Below are 16,803 nucleotides of genomic sequence, written 5' to 3' on the forward strand. Positions count from 1 at the left end.
AGATAGAGGAACATTCCAAATCCAGTGTTACTGAGTGTGTCAGATTCTTCTGGCTTCCTCTCCAGACTCCTCTTTCCCATTTTATGTTTAATATTAAAAGAAAGAAAGGCAGCAAATGAAAATATAACATTTTAAAGCATTTGACTTCACCCTATAAATCTGGGCTCAGATCCCTGCTCTGCTGCCAATGTCTACTCTCTATGGACTAATACTTCCTTCTCAGATGGAACAGATCTGCACTCTGTCTGGCCCAGAGATCTCATTCTCCATGCAAGATTGTCCACCAGTTTTTCCCCTGCCCTGTTCAGAGTGAAACAAAAGAATGAATGTATTCCAATAACAGATCCAAGGCAAGATTGATAGTGTTGAGCGTCCCATTTTCTCAGTTTAGTGTAGTGTTCCAAATAAGACTAGTAGTGGAAATAATGACAAACAAAGGATGCAAAACTGAAAATACTCTGTCATGAGTTTCTGTTGATCATCCAGTAAAGGTCTTGTTCTTGACATTTGAAACTGAGGGTTTTTGTTAATGTAATGTATCAGAATTCAGTAATTTTGATTCACGGGGGTTCATGTGGACTCTTCTCAGCTACTGTCTGAATGGGTTCTGTAGTAAGTCTTTAGTTTTATACACTCTGTCAGATATGTATTCCAGCCACTCAGGGATCATCATCAGCCTCAGAAGTATCGCATGTTGTAGCAGATAACTTCTCCTTCTCCCTCCTCCTTCCCCTCTCCCCCAAAGCAGACAGAGCAGATCCAGGGTCAGGTAACAACAGGTATGTGATAATAATAATAATGATCTCAGGGAGGAGATCGCCTGCCTTGTTCATGGCTGTCCAGAAGGATCACAGAGACACAAGGCTTTGAAAGAGACTTGCACCCCAAACCATATATGCAAATACATTATCACTACAGGTTTGCCTCCTCTAAATATAGCTTTTGAAGTTGCATCAAGGTAAGACTGAGGCAAACCCCACAAGATGTTTCCTGGTGATGAGCTGGAAAACATGTATGGTTCCTGCCTGAAATCATAGTTTGGGAGAGGGTCACCTGGGTATGTCTACACTACAGAATTATTCCGATTTTACATAAACCGGTTTTGTAAAACAGATTGTATAAAGTCGAGTGCACAGCGCCACACAAAGCACAATAATTCGGCAGTGTGCATCTATGTACCGAGGCTAGCGTCGATTTCTGGAGCATTGCACTGTGGGTAGCTATCCCGTAGCTATCCCATAATTCCCGCAGTCTCCCCCGCCCATTGGAATTCTGGGTTGAGATCCCAATGCATGATGCTGCAAAAACAGTGACGCGGGTGATTCTGGGTAAGTGTCATCATTCATTCCTTCCTCCATGAAAGCAACGGGAGACAATCATTTCACACCCTTTTTCCCTGGATTGCCCTGGCAGATGCCATAGCATAGCAACCATGGACCCCATTTTGCCTTTTGTCACTGTCACCATATGTGTACTGGATGCTGCTGACAGAGGCGGTACTGCGGTACTACACAGCAGCATTCATTTGCCTTTGCAAGGTAGCAGAGACGGTTACCAGTCTTTCTGTACTGTCTGCTGTGCCATGGTAAATTGGCGATGAGATGACAGTTATCAGTCATTCTGAACCGTCTGCTGCTGTCATGGGTGCTCCTGTTTCAGACTCACTGAATCTGCATTTTTTCATAGAAAATTTTCAGTCAAAAATTTTGCCCACTTCCCTGCAACATAGACTCCTTCACTGATCCATGTGTCATGCTTATTATGCATTTGTAGGGGGCTCATCCCATTCTGTGTATAGTATCGTCCTGTCTGTAAGTTTTGGGTGGTATCATTACTTTTGGGTTGTGTTAGACACAGTGATTCTTAACCTTTACTGCAGCCTGCACCCCTTTGGTTCTCAATATGTTCTCGCGCCCCTTATCAAAAATTGTTGAAATAGGTCAGTTCTTTAAACTTAGATGTATTTTTTGTTTGTACATTATAGTATTATATTATATTCTAGTAATCATTAAAAATTTATAATGTTAATAAATACATAGGTTTGATGAAACAAAGTAGTTGTACTTGAAAACACAAATTAAGCACAGGCATTTAATGATTTACCTTCTCAAAAAATCTGGCATGTCTCGCACCCCCAGAAAGTGCATCTCACACCATAGGTTAAGAACCACTGTGTTAGAGTTATTACAGCAAATAAAACCATGTTTGACTATATATGTTCATTTCAAGGTAGTTTTTGGTACGTTAAACCTGGTTCTCCGTTTACACCAGTCTTACTGTGGTGACTTAAGTGAAGTCACTCTAGTCTACAGTGGTGTATAGGGGAAGAGAATCAGCCTCACTTGATTTTTAACAACTGAAAAAAATGGAGCTTTGTCATTTTACACTGGCTGTTCTGGCCCTCCGTCATGGTGCACCAGTTTTATGCTGGTATGGCTCCATTAACTTAAATAGAGTTACTCCCCATTTATTCCATTGACGTCAGTCAGTTACAGTGGCATAAACCCCATGTAACGGAGTGGAAAATCAAGTCCCCTTAAAAATGTACAAGACATTAACTTATTTACTGGGAAATTTTCTATTGGGTTATAATTTTCTGACCATTGATCTGTGAAAAATTATAGGGAATTAATTTTAAAAGGACACTGATCTCATTTGGGATTGCTACCAATAATAGCCAAATGGATTACCTATGTATTAATATCCCCCCCTTGTTCCTACTTTACTATCAAGGCAGGGAGAGTTCAGTATGAGGAGACACAGCACTCAGACAAGGGATGTACCACACTTTCCAGCACTGTGATGTTATACTGAAAGACGCCCATGGTAAAACAGTTCTGTGGTTCCTTCACTCTCTCTGTTGCTAGAGAACAAAGAAACGAGGACCAGAACTTTTGGGGACAGCCCTTGCCCTTAGCCTGGCAGGGTTTAGAGAGAAATTAAGAAAGATTAACAGGGAAGCAAACAGTAGCAAGAGAGCTAGGCTGGAATTACAATGTGTGAGGAGCAGGGACGGCCCTGAGTGCCAGATTTGCAAGCTGTTTTGTGAGAATAGACATCTCATCAAGGATCTCCTTCTTGTAATGACTTCTAAACTACCCCAGTTTCCAGCGGAATTTTCTTCACACAAGGGAGACATTCACCACACTAGCACAACCAAAGAAGCACTAGTTTCTCTCTACAGATCTGAAGAGAGATACCCGTGCCTTTTTTTCCAGCTGTCAGTGCTGATATTATTTCATTTAGCAGAATCTTGTACACATCATCTCTTTATAAGGATAGCGGGGAAGCTGAATTTTGTTATATCAGAATATCAAATTATGTTGGATTACATATAATGCTATCACAAATAACTGCATGCTGGCTTCCCATCAAAAATTTAAAGAGCCATAGACCTCTTTTCTGCTGACATTGCTGATAACATTTTATGCATAAACCATCAAAGCTCAAATAGAGATTCAAACTGTTGATAAAGTCCTGTCAGATTACACATTGAGTATTTTAATGCTAAAGATACCAATTTGCACATACTACCCAATCAGAAATTTTAAAATTGCAACAAAACCAAAAACCTTCTAAGTTCCAGCTGATTGCCCAACCAATGTGTTTTCTTTCTGCTGGATTTTAGAGAGTGCAAACAAAAGCACTCATACAGGAAATGGAATAAGAGCTGAAATTTACAAAAAGGGCAGCATAGATGGTTGCCCACGGGGGAAATACTTCTTTAGAGAGAGAGTGTTGCCCGGTAGCCAAAGCAGGGCCAGCTTTAGGCCTATTCCACCAATTCTCCCGAATCGGGACCCGCACCTAAGAGGGCCCTGCACCCTTCCCTGAGAGGATTCCTTCCCTGGCTAGAGGCACCTTTTTAACTTTTACTCACCTAGTGGCGCTCGGGTCTTCAGCAGCACTTCAGCAGCAGGTCCTTCGCTTGCTCTGGGTCTTTGGTGGCACTTCGGCGGCAGGTCGTTCAGTGCCGCTGAAGACCTGGAGCGAGTGAAGTACCCACCGCCAAAGTGCCGCGGAAGACTCGGAGCACCACCCGGTGAGTACAAGCCCCATGTGTTTTACATGTGGGGGTTCTTTTTGGTTTTTTTAAAGTCATCCCTGCCAGGGCCCCATTGAAACTGTTCAAATTGGGCCCCACACTTCCTAAAGCCAGCCCTGAGCCAGAGCAATGGCCTAGGTTATCTGGTTCTATTCTTGGCTCTGCTGCTGACCCACTGTACCCCAGCCACTTCTCCTTTCTGTGCCTCTGTCTCCCCTTCCCCTCTGTTTTGTCTCTTCAGCCTATCAGCTCTTCAGGGGCTGTCTCACAAACTGAGTTTGTTCATCACCTAACACAATTGAGATCTGAGCTTGGTTGGGACTCCTAAATATTACTGGAATACAAATTAATAATAATGATAGACTTGGGGCAATTCCTTTTTTAATAGTTTGATTCCAACTGATCCAACAAAAATAAAAAAATAATCCACATGGGAGAGCAATGGAAAAGGAATCTCGCTCGACTGATGCCAGCTACATCACTGAAGTTATAATGGGAATGTGCTCTGATAGCATGGTGATGGGTGCAATATAAGAACCTAAATAGAAGGGGCTACAGTGATGAAGAGTGAGCTTTCCAAATCAAAGCTCTGCATAGAAGCAAAATTTCCATCATGCAAGGACAGAGTGAGATCTGCTAGGAATTTTAATGCCAAGAGAGGGCATTTAGGTTATAATTGGCTCTAGTTGGGCCTTCCACAAGCTGTACTTGTTTTTTAAGTGCAGCTGAGGGATGCTCAGAAAGATGAGAGATTTCTTACTTGCCTTAAAAATATAAAGGAAATTACTTCCAATATCTGTACATGTGAATGCTACACCGATAGTCTAGCGCAGCCATAACAAAAGCAACAGGCATTTGGAAAATTAACTTTTGATCCACATCAGTGAATGATCGTTACAAACAGTGATCACAAAACTTGTGTTCCGGAGGATGTGAATGGAAGGAAGTTGAATGACAGTAGTGATGCAACAGATGGATAAATAAATTATTAAGGGATGTCATGCACAGATGACCAATAGGGCATACTGAAAAGACTAATGCTGGGATTTTCAAAGGAGCCTAATAGATTTAGGAACCCCTCCGAGGGGATTTGGGTACCCCCCTCCCTTAGGCTTCCTTGAAAATCTGCCCAAATCCCTTCTTTAAAACTAACAAGTATGTGCTACTGTTGTCCCACTTAAGCAAGGGTCCTTTAAATCCAAGAATGGAAGCACAATAGTGAGCCACATTGCTCTGACTTTTACTGTTCATATCTGCCGTGCCTAGGTATTTACACAGCAGTGACTAAACTCCTAAGTCTTGCCAGCATATGCATGGGATTAAGTGTAACACCTGCCCCTGGAAACTCCATTCCAACCGCTGTGGTTGTTCCAAGCCTTGGTGAGGAATCTGGAGGTCATGCCTCCTTTATGCTCGCTAATTAAGAAGCCATTATGGTTTCACAAAGACTTATCAATATTAAGGAATGTTCTGTTTCTTTGATTGCATCAGCACATTGCTGTGATTGTCATTATTTTTCATAGTATTTTTTCCCCTTGAATATGGATGCAAAACAATGTCTCTCAGAAAATGAGTTCCTTCCAGTGAGTTGTTGAATTGTTTACTGCCATAGCTGAATAATAATAGCACATCAAAGACATCTGCTGTAATTAAAAGATTGGAGAACATAGGTTAACAAATTAGTGCATCACAATGTGTTATTGTCTCATTAGGATGAAAATGCTAGTTCCACCTAAAAAGACGGACAAGAGGTGATTCTAACAATAGCATCAGTGCTACTGTACATTTGAGGTGATACTACCAGTAACTTTCTATTGCACCAAACAGCCCCCAGGAGGCACCACACATTTTGTGGCCTAAGGGTACATCTACACTTCAATAAAACCCACGTCACCAAGTCTTTCAGCCCAGGTCAATCGATTTAAACTCATGGGGTTTGGCCTGCGGGGGCTAAAAACAGCAGTGTAAATGCTGGGGCTGGAGTCAGGGCTCTGAGACCCACACCTTTGGTGGGGTTTCTGAGCCTGAACATGGACTCTAAAATTTTGAGCCCCAAGAGCCCTAGTCAGCTGACCTGGGCCAGCTGTGACTGTGCTGTGGATCTTTTACTGCAGTGTAGATGTATCCTCACAGGCTAGGTAACAAATTAATTCTGCTATATTTATTTTAGGAGCTTGTTGCTATGACAGATTGAAGAGGTCCCTGAAAGAGATCCAAATTTATCTTTTAAAATATTTTAATTGTTTGAATTACACGAGTGCCTAAAGGCCCTAATTGAGATCATGACCCCATTGTGCTAGGTGCTGTACATACCCATACACGAGCTCAAACACTAATCAGACAACAGAAAGGGTTGAAGTATTATTATCCCTGTTTTACAGATGGGGAATTCAGACACAGACTGGGTAAAAGCCTGACCCCACTGAAGTCAATGGCAAAACGCTGCATGATTTAAAATTGATGAGGATTTGGCCCAGAGCGATGAAGGCCAGAATTTTGAGACCAAACCAAATGGCTGTAGTGTCAGGATAGCTTCGTATATTGGATACTGAGCTCTTTTGAAAATCTGGCTGTTAGTCACATGGGGAGCTGCTGGGCGCTGTAACACTTTTTCAAATCTGACCTTTTTTCAGGTACCTAAATGGGAGCTAACCACTTGAAAGTCTGGTTTGCTCAAAATCATGCAGGCAGCTTGCGACTGAGTTAGGAATGTTCAGAGTCCAAGTTCATGTCATGATAAGGTAGATGTGATAAATATGTTTCTAAAAGCTACCATCAAAGCTTTTCAGCAGAATAAACAAGTCACACAGGATTTCAAATCATGGGAGCAAAATGCTTACGTTATGGTTGAAATTTTCTAAAATATGCTATGTATTAAAGGATGTTTTTTTAAAAATTGGCAGTGCTTTTCAGAATGTTTCAAAAACTTCCATTAGTAAAATAAACACCAGGATAAATATATGCAGTGCATACATTAATGCAAATCTACTTCCTGTACATCAAATACATTCAGCACAGAGATTGTTTAAACAAAAATACCCAGGGCCGCTGGTAGAATATGATTAAAATAAATCCATGTAAGCAGACAAATTCTAAGATAAGCAGTAACAATACATAAAAGCCAAATCATAAAAATGAATTAGAGAAACTAAGGATGTTTAAACAACATTCAGTTTCAAATTTGTTTCATGGTGTAATTTATATTACCTTACCATAACCTCTTTGTAAGTGGCAGGATCCCGTAGTTTCATTCAACTTTCCAAATGCAAGATTAGATTTTAAATATAGGTCAAGATTTTCAAAATGGATGTGTGAAGTTAGACTCCTAAGTACCAGTTTAGACGGGGCTTTTACAAAGAGTTAAAGTGGGTTCCATAATCAAATCCCATCAAAATGCAGTAGGTACTCTGAAACTTCTTTGAGAATCCCAGCTTTAATTAATGACTCAACTTTCAAAAGTGCTGGATACATGTCCATTTCTGTGGACTTTTGGATGTTCAGCAGTTGAGGCCACTTATTTAGGCACCTAAACTCATCAATCCAGACTTAACTTTAGACATCCACTTTTGGAAAGTCTTGGCCCTAGTTTAAATAGAAAGATGAGACAAGTAGACAGCAATTCAGCGGATTGCTTAGAATGATTTGTGTATCCCAGTGCCTTTTCAGTGTCCTACAGCTGTTGCTTTTACACAGTCCTCTTTATCTTGACCTTAGTCCCTGGATTTCTCAGCTATTCTATTCTCCTAACATCTGGGCCTAAAAGGTCACTAATTTACTTTATGTTCCCCTGCTATGGTGCTGCTGGGTTGAGTGAGTATGCTTAGAAAATAACACTCTGTTGGTGGGCTGCTGTCACTAAAGTCTTTCTCATCTTGGTGTCGTTATGGTACCATTTCCCTCCACAACAGCTATAAGTCATCAAATATCTGTTCTCAAGTGCACTGAAGTGTACATATTGGCATCCTAATGTGTTAAGCCAGCAAACCAGGTATCCAATGTGCTGATATTAAATTTGTTTTCCAGCTTGCCTAGAGAATGAAGCAGGGAGCTTTATTTGTACTAACACCCTTTTAATGTATCTCAAAAGACCATAATAAACATCTCCTGGACTGTAAAAAGAAAATATATATCTAGAGGCCACAGTAAATTATGAAATACTGGCATACCTAATAAAAATTCTATCTCAATCATTTAACATTTAGTGAAATGCTAGATGATGTGAAACTAGACCTGGCTTCCTTTCAAGCACAGGTCAGTAATGTCACTTGGGCAAATTATAAGAACTTCCATTAACTTTATATTGGCAGATCTCCCAATCTATTTCACATCTATACATTTTTAGAACCTCTGTGAACATCCAAAATCATTTCTCACATTTCAGGGTCAGGCAACACTTTGAAACTTTTTGCGTATAGGAGCCTACTTCAGTAATTAACAGGTCAGATCTTCTGTTGATTTTAATAAAGAGCTGTTTGCAGCAAATTTCTTGATTATAAAAATTTGTGACTGCTTAGAGCTCTCTGTCAAATCCAGCACTGCAGGATGGAGCATGCAAGTGCGGGGAAAGAATAAGACCATATTAAAACAACCAGAGTTCAGACTTCTGGGACCAAATTTAGATGATGTGCTTAATCCTCTGAAATAAATGGAACTGCAATCTGCCAGTTCTGAATTTGGTTCACTTGGTGACTATAAAGACAATTTGGAAATAACAGGAGTGACTTTTACAGAACTTCTAAACCTCTTTCCATTGCATTCGCTCTCTTTTTTGAATGAACCTGCCCCAAAACTTCAGTTATCAAGTTGTTTGGCCGCTGCAACCAACATGTCTGCAAATGGTTTTCCATTATGTCCTGGGAAAGGCTGTATATTTAAACTGTCCAACAGACTTTTCAAAAGAGATGTCCTTGCCATAGTTTTCTAGAAACTCCTGTTCTCTCTGATCTATCCAGTAAAACTACTATCTTGTATTGGAAGTAAACCACTGCAGAAGGGTAGACATGGATACAAAAATAATTAATACATTGATACAAATGTGCCCCTATTTACTGCAAAGCAGGTATATGCCAAGTTCCCATTAAATATTGCTGATAACTGGAAAACAAGGACTCTGGCTGCAAGTCCACCACTTTACGACACACACAAATTTGAAGTATCCATTAGAGTCAAATGGGGATCACGGTTCTGAGCCTACATTCATCACAGAGATCTTGGAAGGGTCAATTAGTTAACTTCTGGACCATGCTTTGAACACGTAAAGGGCAAGAAAAATATAATCTGGAGTGAGCGTGTTAGATGTCCCACTCTGGCGTGACCCACACTACAGGAGTTTGCTCCAGCTAGGGAGTCTGGGCTCTTTGCAGCTCTTTTAGTCTTTGAGGTGCCCAGTTCAACCCCTCCTGTGTTAGCTAAGATGGTGGCCATCACACGAACACTCGGAGTGGAATCTTGGCCCCATGGAAGTCAATAAGAGTTTTGCTGTTGGCTTCAGTGGGGAGTGAAATCCTAAGAAAGTGGCTCAGCAATGTCTTTTAAATACCTCTTAAAAAAGAAATGCCCATGACTGATATCCAAGAAGCAAAAAGAAGAACCACTCAGTGCCATGATGCGCATTATGTCCCAGCAGTGATAAAGAGGGCAGACTGGCATTGCCAGATAACATCTCCCTGCACAGACTGCTGAGTGCTGGAGACCTGTGAGATGGAAAAGAGGAAATATTTCGTTAGTTTGCTAAACTAATGTTGTGGCATTTAGCTTTAAATATCTTATATTTCCCTCAGTAGCTGACCTTTTCCTTTCTCATATGACTATCGCTCTGCTCCTGCAGCAATAGCAGCAACCGGCCATTATCAGCTTCATCCTGACAGTGCTGACCATTACTATTCATCATATTCCCTCCTTCAATCCTTCCCCACCTCAACCCCCCAGAATTTTCTTCTCTCCATCAACTGGCTGCACGATAGGTGCAAACATAGGGTGAAATAAGCAAGGCAACAAAATGATAAAAGGCAAGTAGTTCCCAGCTGCTAAGCAACTTCACTTCTCTTCAGCGGGATGTAAAAGAGCCAGGATTTCAACGGCCCAAGTGCTGTAGATCATCTCCCTGTAATTTCCCCCAGGACTGATGTGATGGCTGCAGTGAGATGCACTAGTGGTGGCACGTTAGCACTGCCAAAGGCATCCAGCTAGCAGAACATTTCTAATACCAGCCATTTATCAGTTGGCGCATGCTAGCAGAAGTGCCTGGTTGCGCTGTTTGAAAGAAAAGGCCTGCATTGTGTGGGTGACACTCCAGACAGGAAATGAAGGCAGTGCCGAGATGGAGTGGGCTTAGTGGTGCATGAAAAGTTCACTTAAAATGGACAGAAAAAGGAGTGAGAGAGAGAGAATGGGGGGAGGGGCAAAAGACAGTGAGCTGCAGGTAACATAAAAGGCTGGTGATAAGACAGGGAACAAGGCTTAATCTAAGTACAGAAAGAAGTGTGCTGGATTTGCAAATGAACAGCTTGCTTGATGAGAAAACCAAAGGGGAAACATCTGGGAAATGGTAGGAGAGAGATCGGGAGAGAAAAATAGAAGTCCAAAGAGGAATGTATGTTGAGATAAGCATCAGAGAGCAGATGGAGGCACTCGAAAGAATTGAAGAGCTAATAGGTGGACATTAAAATGATTCACACTGACCTAGCAAGGCAGTTTGGGATAGTGTGCAGGGAAAAGGGGAGAAGCAAAAGCTGATGGAGAGCAATAAGAAGTGGAAAGAGAACAAAGGAGAACGGGTATAGTAGAAACAAAGGCAGAACGAAAACACTGATTGAGCCCCGGTTTTGCTAAGGAAAAGCAAAGAAGCTGTAGTCCATTTACACTGGGTTCACTCAGATTTAACAGCAAGGAAGAGTAAGAGGTAAAGAAGAGACAAACTGTAAGTGCTGTAATAAAAATTAATCACAAAAAAGGGAGAAGGGACTGGGAGGCTGGAGATCTGAGTTCAGTTCTAGCTCTAATGCAGATTTTATGTGTAAGCTTGAGTAAATCTCTCCATAGGTCAGTTTCAGCACCTGTAAAATGCAGATAATACACCTCTTTCTCCCATTCTGTGTCTGACTTGTCCTTTTTAAATGGTAGGCTATGTGGGGCAAGGACTGCTTTACAATAGGGCTGAATCAATAGGACTTATAAGCATGTGCATGATTTTAAACTTGTGCATATTCCCATCAAACTTGACAGGATTATGCAGGCGATTAGAGGTAACCAGGTGCTTAGGTTCCAATTCAGCAAAGTCCTCTTGTGTATGTTCAGCACTCAGCACAACAGGGCCCTGACATCAATGCGGACTGATAGTATAACATCTGTCATAAAGGTAAAGCTCTGTGAGGGAGACTGAGATTTCTTGGGGGCTGATCTGAGATCCTGAAACAAATTCTCACAGGACTGATAGAGTTCAAGACCAGAAGAGACTACCAGATCATTTCCTCTGACCTCCTGCATATCACAAGCCACTAACCCTCATCCTGTTACTCCTGCACTGCATCCAGTAACCTGGATTTGACTAAAGTATTACAGCCCTCTGGACACTAAACTGTTGTATGCCATAAGCAGAGAAGAACATGACCTAGGTGTACCAATGTCTAGACCCCTGCAAAGACAGGTAAAAGATATGCAGATACTTGACATCACATGCTGCTGAGGAAGGTGAAAAATCCCCAAGTTCCCTGTCTACATAACCTAAGGGAAAATTCCTTCACAACCCTGACAGATGCGATCAATTTGACCTTGAGCACATGAGCAAGAACGAAGGCCTCTCACAATAATAATAATAATAATAAATTAATTATACCTAGCTCTTAAATAGTGCTTTTCAGCAGTAGATCTCAATCCTCACTGTGTTCCGATCCCACTATGAGGCACATGTCTTCAACCTTACCTTCTCTAACATAAATACAGAGCAGTGTGGACATTTTGCAAAATACAGCTCAAAAACCAAACCAAAACACTAGCCTGCAAGGACAATTCTCCACTTGGGGGAGGATGCCAGAGGGAACAACCACACTGGAACATGCTCCAATACTAGAGACAAGGGCAGTATAAGACCTGCTATAAAATAGAATTGTAATGACAATCAGTAGGCGGTGAGGGAGAGAGAAGACTTTACCATAAACATTGTCATGTTTACAAAGAAACAATGAAAATGGATTTGATTTTTTTAAAAGATGCGTATTCAGTGTAAAACAGTAAGTAGTTGTAAATATGTGGGGTAAACAGCACACAGGCTGGAAAAAAGCCTGGTCTAACAGAGCTGAGCCAAAATAAAGACCCTGGTTCATTTCAGGAAAGAAAAAATGTTTGAGAGGTAAGGAAGGAATTTATCTATATTATGGTGTTTTTTTAAAAAAAAACAAACAGTAAATGTTCAATTGAATGGACTTTTTAAGTATCTGTCACCCATTTTGTTTCTGTTGTTAACTGTATTATTTTAGGCCCTTAATTGTAGCAGATTGGGATATATAGTTTACATATATTCTCTTCTGCGTGTCACTTTTGACTATCAATAAAGAACAGTGTTGTAAACAGGGAAACGATGGCAGAGTAAAATATTTTGAACAAGTTAAATTTTTGTGCAACGACACCACCACCTCAACTGAATCTTTAGGGAAACTGAATCAAAACTACAAAAGAGACCTTTGTGGGCTGCATTGTTTCTCAATTTATGCAACATGTCAGGGGAAGAAGATCCTTTTTTCCATCCTTAGGCTCCTCCATGGCCTCCTGGATTTTGGCCATTTATCTCTCCCAGTCCCTGGGTGGTCAGCTGAGCGGGCTCCAAGAGGAGCACTCTGCTATGGATATGGACCACTGACAGATAACTACCTTCCTGGATCAAGGGGAAGGGAGTGGGTGATGAGGGAAGGATATAATCATGCCTCTTTGAGTCAAATTCTTTCCCATCATTGCTCCTGGGACAATACAGTTCCACATTTCCCCTCAGACAGCTTGTGGCAAAACCACAGACCAGCTCTATGTGCTGAATAAAATATTTAGATGAGCAAGCAAGGTCAACTTGGAAAATGAAGGGAGAAGGGGGAAATGACTTGTGTAATGAAGAATGATGGGAAGGGGGGGGGGGCTTGTAAGAATGCAAATGTGAAATTTGTATAATCAGACCGATCAAATTAGCCAAACCACCGAGAAGGATAAGAGCGATGCAGAGGGACAGAGAAGGGAAATGAGCAAAGTGTAGCAGAGGAAACACTGCAGATAGGTATTAAAATTCAAGATAAGCAAGAATCAAAAGAGAATTTGGAGCACTCAAAAGGGAACATGAAGAGTAGCAAAGGTGTGTATTGCTAATACCTGGTGTCTATCAATGAGTCAGGAACTGTGCAAACCAATTCACAAAGGAGTTAGAAATTGGATGAGAAAGTCAATGAAGTATTAAACATCCTCCTGATCCATGATTGTCCCAGTCAAAAAACAAATAGAACCATTCAAAGTGGACCTTTCAAAGAGGCCATTCAAATCTCATCCATAATTAATTTTATTTTTAACTCACGGGCCATCAGCCACCAGGGTATTCGCCAACTGTCAAGTGCAGAGGGGAGGGGACATAAAAGGGTGGGAGGAGAGTCCCTGGAGTCTAAGCTGTTACAGGGCAGTCTCTGCTGCTGCGTCCTCAGGAAGGACCAGTCAAGGAAGAGCAGCTGATCTGACTGCTCCACTTTCGGTCAGAGGTCTCACCTTCAGCAACCCAGCCTCAAACAGCAGCAAAAGCACTGAAAGGCAGCCTTGCCCCACCCGCTCTGGGCTGTGCCTTTCAGGGCCCTATTTAAAAGAGGTGCAGCACAGACTCACCCCTGGGGTTTCTCTCTGTCACTGCAGTGTTGTTTTCTTAGATTATATGTAGTGTCTTTACACTAGTGTATTCTTAAAAAGGAAAATAAGGCTTTCTGCCAGAATCTTTGTATGACTGTGCTACTTGATAAATGTAAGTACAATCTTCTAACACATGGTAACGTTACAAGCAACCCAGTATTATATTATTCCATTTTTATGTAATCTAAAGGTGGCCCCATCACTCAGTTGACAAAAGGAATACTATTATTGGAGTCCAAATGAAAACAAAAGGAAAAAGCAGTTGCTTGGAGTTCTACTGAACTGATAAAATATCTAGGCTTCATGTTTAAGCATGGAGACAAATGCATATAGTAAATATAGAGATGAGAACAGGAGGAGGGAAATCACTAAAATTTAAGTATGTGAGGTCAAAGGTGGAAAGGAAAATTGCAATATCAATACAAAAGGAAATGAAAAGAAAATCAAGAACAAACAGAAAGCAAACAGGCAAAAACAACAGGCAAATTGGGGTCTTGACAAGACAGCATTCAATCAGGCTACAGAAAAAGTCATGTTCTGATGTTACAGTTGGCTGGAATAATAAAGGAAGTGTTCACCTGCCACACTTGCTCAGAAAAGTTTAGTGCAGAGTGAGAAGGGGGCTAATTAATCCAAAAAGCCACAGCTGAGGAGAATCAGGTGGCCAAGGAATCCCCTGACTGAGGAAGCCCAGCTGAGGTGAAATGAGCTGGGCTGGGACTATAAAGACAAGAAATTGGAAGCAGAAGGGGGCTGTTGTGAAAGTTTGTACTGCTCTGGGAGAGTGGAGGTGTATTTGGGCTGACAAAGGCAGAATTGGCTGGGAGCTAGTAAGGTAGGCAAGGGCTCAGGTAAAGGCAGTAAGGTCTAAAAGGAAATAACCCTTTTCTGCTGGTTAGAGGGTCCCTGTGCTAGAAGGCAGAGTAAAGGGTAGGCCTCGGTTCCCTTGCCAACCACTGAGGGAATGGCACCAAGAGGTAGTAAATGAGAGACAGTCTAAGACTGCTGGTGATGAAAAAGTTGATACCCCAGAAAGGGAAAATACATATAATAACCTGGGTGAGGTGCTGAGTCATGAAAAGATGGTAGCAGCAGCTCATGGAGTAAAAGACAGAAGCTGCAGACCCAGAGAGAGAGTGCACAATTGCAGGAAGAGGCATGTGAGTGACCAGGAGGAGGCACAGTCCTAATGGTGAGTGGAGCACCCTATCTCAGAGATATTTCTATGTTCTGGTTCACAATCAACCCAGATTTTATTATTTTTTCATGCCTGCTGCAAAATCCATTTGGTAGACAGGGTTTATGGGGGAAAATTGAGCCTATGCTACCATGTATGACTTGGTTTGAGAGGCTTTTTGGAATTAGTTTCAGCTGGCTGAGGTAAACTGTTACCTCCAGCACATTACTTAAGGCTGCTGGGTGGCAAGATGAATTTGTATATTCATATTTATGCTGCTGGGTGGTGGTAGTAGCTGTTTGGAAATCTAATGATTGTCAGGGCTCTCAGAGCTTCTCTATGGCCATACTTTATTTATTTTAACAATAAATCTAAATAAAATATGGGACAGCTTGTGATCCAGCCAGTTCAAGGAATAAGCAGATATGTCACCTCCTTACTCCCCTGCACCAGTGTACAATATCACACATGGAGAGTAGCAGATGCTACAGTACAGCCTGTCCACTCTTGACTACACTCCTATGCCTACACATCCAATGTGTTCAGAAGCATTGGGGAGTGCCTGTTGTGACACATCCAGGCTAGGCTACTCCCTCCACAGATTAGTGGAAGAGAGGCTGTGACTCTCCAAGTCAATCTTGTGCTAGTGATAACACAGTAATGTGCTGCCTGCTCTGATGATCCACAGCACGAAGTGATGATCAAATCCTAAATAAACAATGACAGAGTCCTGTGGCACTTATAGACTAACAGAAGTCTATTAGTCTATAAGGTACCACAGGACTCTTTGTCACTTTTTACAGATCCAGACTAACATGGCTACCCCTGTGAGAAATAATGTTTAACATAGCATGGTGGTACTGGGTACTTTTTTCTGCAGAGACAACTGTGGAAGCTGAGATTTTAGAATGGTGGATGGATTCTGTCTCTGGCATTAAAGTTAAGGCTACTGTATTTCAGACCAAATAGAATAGTACTTTCAGGAGCTAGCTAATTCCCCCCCCTTCCTTCTCTTTTGCATATCCACCTGGTTTGGTTACTTTAATTCCTCATTTATTATCCCTAATATTTCTGGAAAATATTGTTGTAAAATGTTCCTATTGTGCCTCTTCCTTTTTATATTTTTGGTTGCATTTTAAAACTTCAATGGTAACTTTTTTGGGGGGGGCGGGGGGAGGGAGGCGGCGGAAGCAATAGCAGTTTAAAAAACATCAAGCAGCCCTACTACAAATGTTTCCTCCATATGTCAGCTAGTAGGTATTGCTGGATGTGAGTGGAGTAACCAAATCACCATGCGTGAAATCATGCTATAAATGTCAACAGCTAAACATCCACTGAGGAGCAGACCCCAAGACTTTCTACTATGAAATCAGCCTTCTTTCCCCCACAAGTCAAGTGTCCCATGGTTGTGCTCAGACCTAGGTCTCCCATAGGGCAGTCCATCATTCTGTTAATACTGTATTAAACTTAAATATACTGGTCTGAAGCAAGGAAATGGAGCATAAATCAGGATTAATATCTATTACTTCAAAAATACTGAAGTAAAATAGCAGATGTGGCCTATTCCTGAAACTGAAGCCCTAGTCATGACCAGGTGCTTAGAGCTGTACAAAACAAAACCAAAAAGACATGCTCTGCCCCCAAAACCTTCCAACCTCATTTCAACAACAGCAACAATGATTGTAAGATCCTTACTGCATGAACCGATTTGTTT

This window comes from Chelonoidis abingdonii, chromosome 20, assembly GCF_003597395.2.
Source record: "Chelonoidis abingdonii isolate Lonesome George chromosome 20, CheloAbing_2.0, whole genome shotgun sequence".
NCBI classification, from domain to species: Eukaryota; Metazoa; Chordata; order Testudines; family Testudinidae; genus Chelonoidis; species Chelonoidis abingdonii.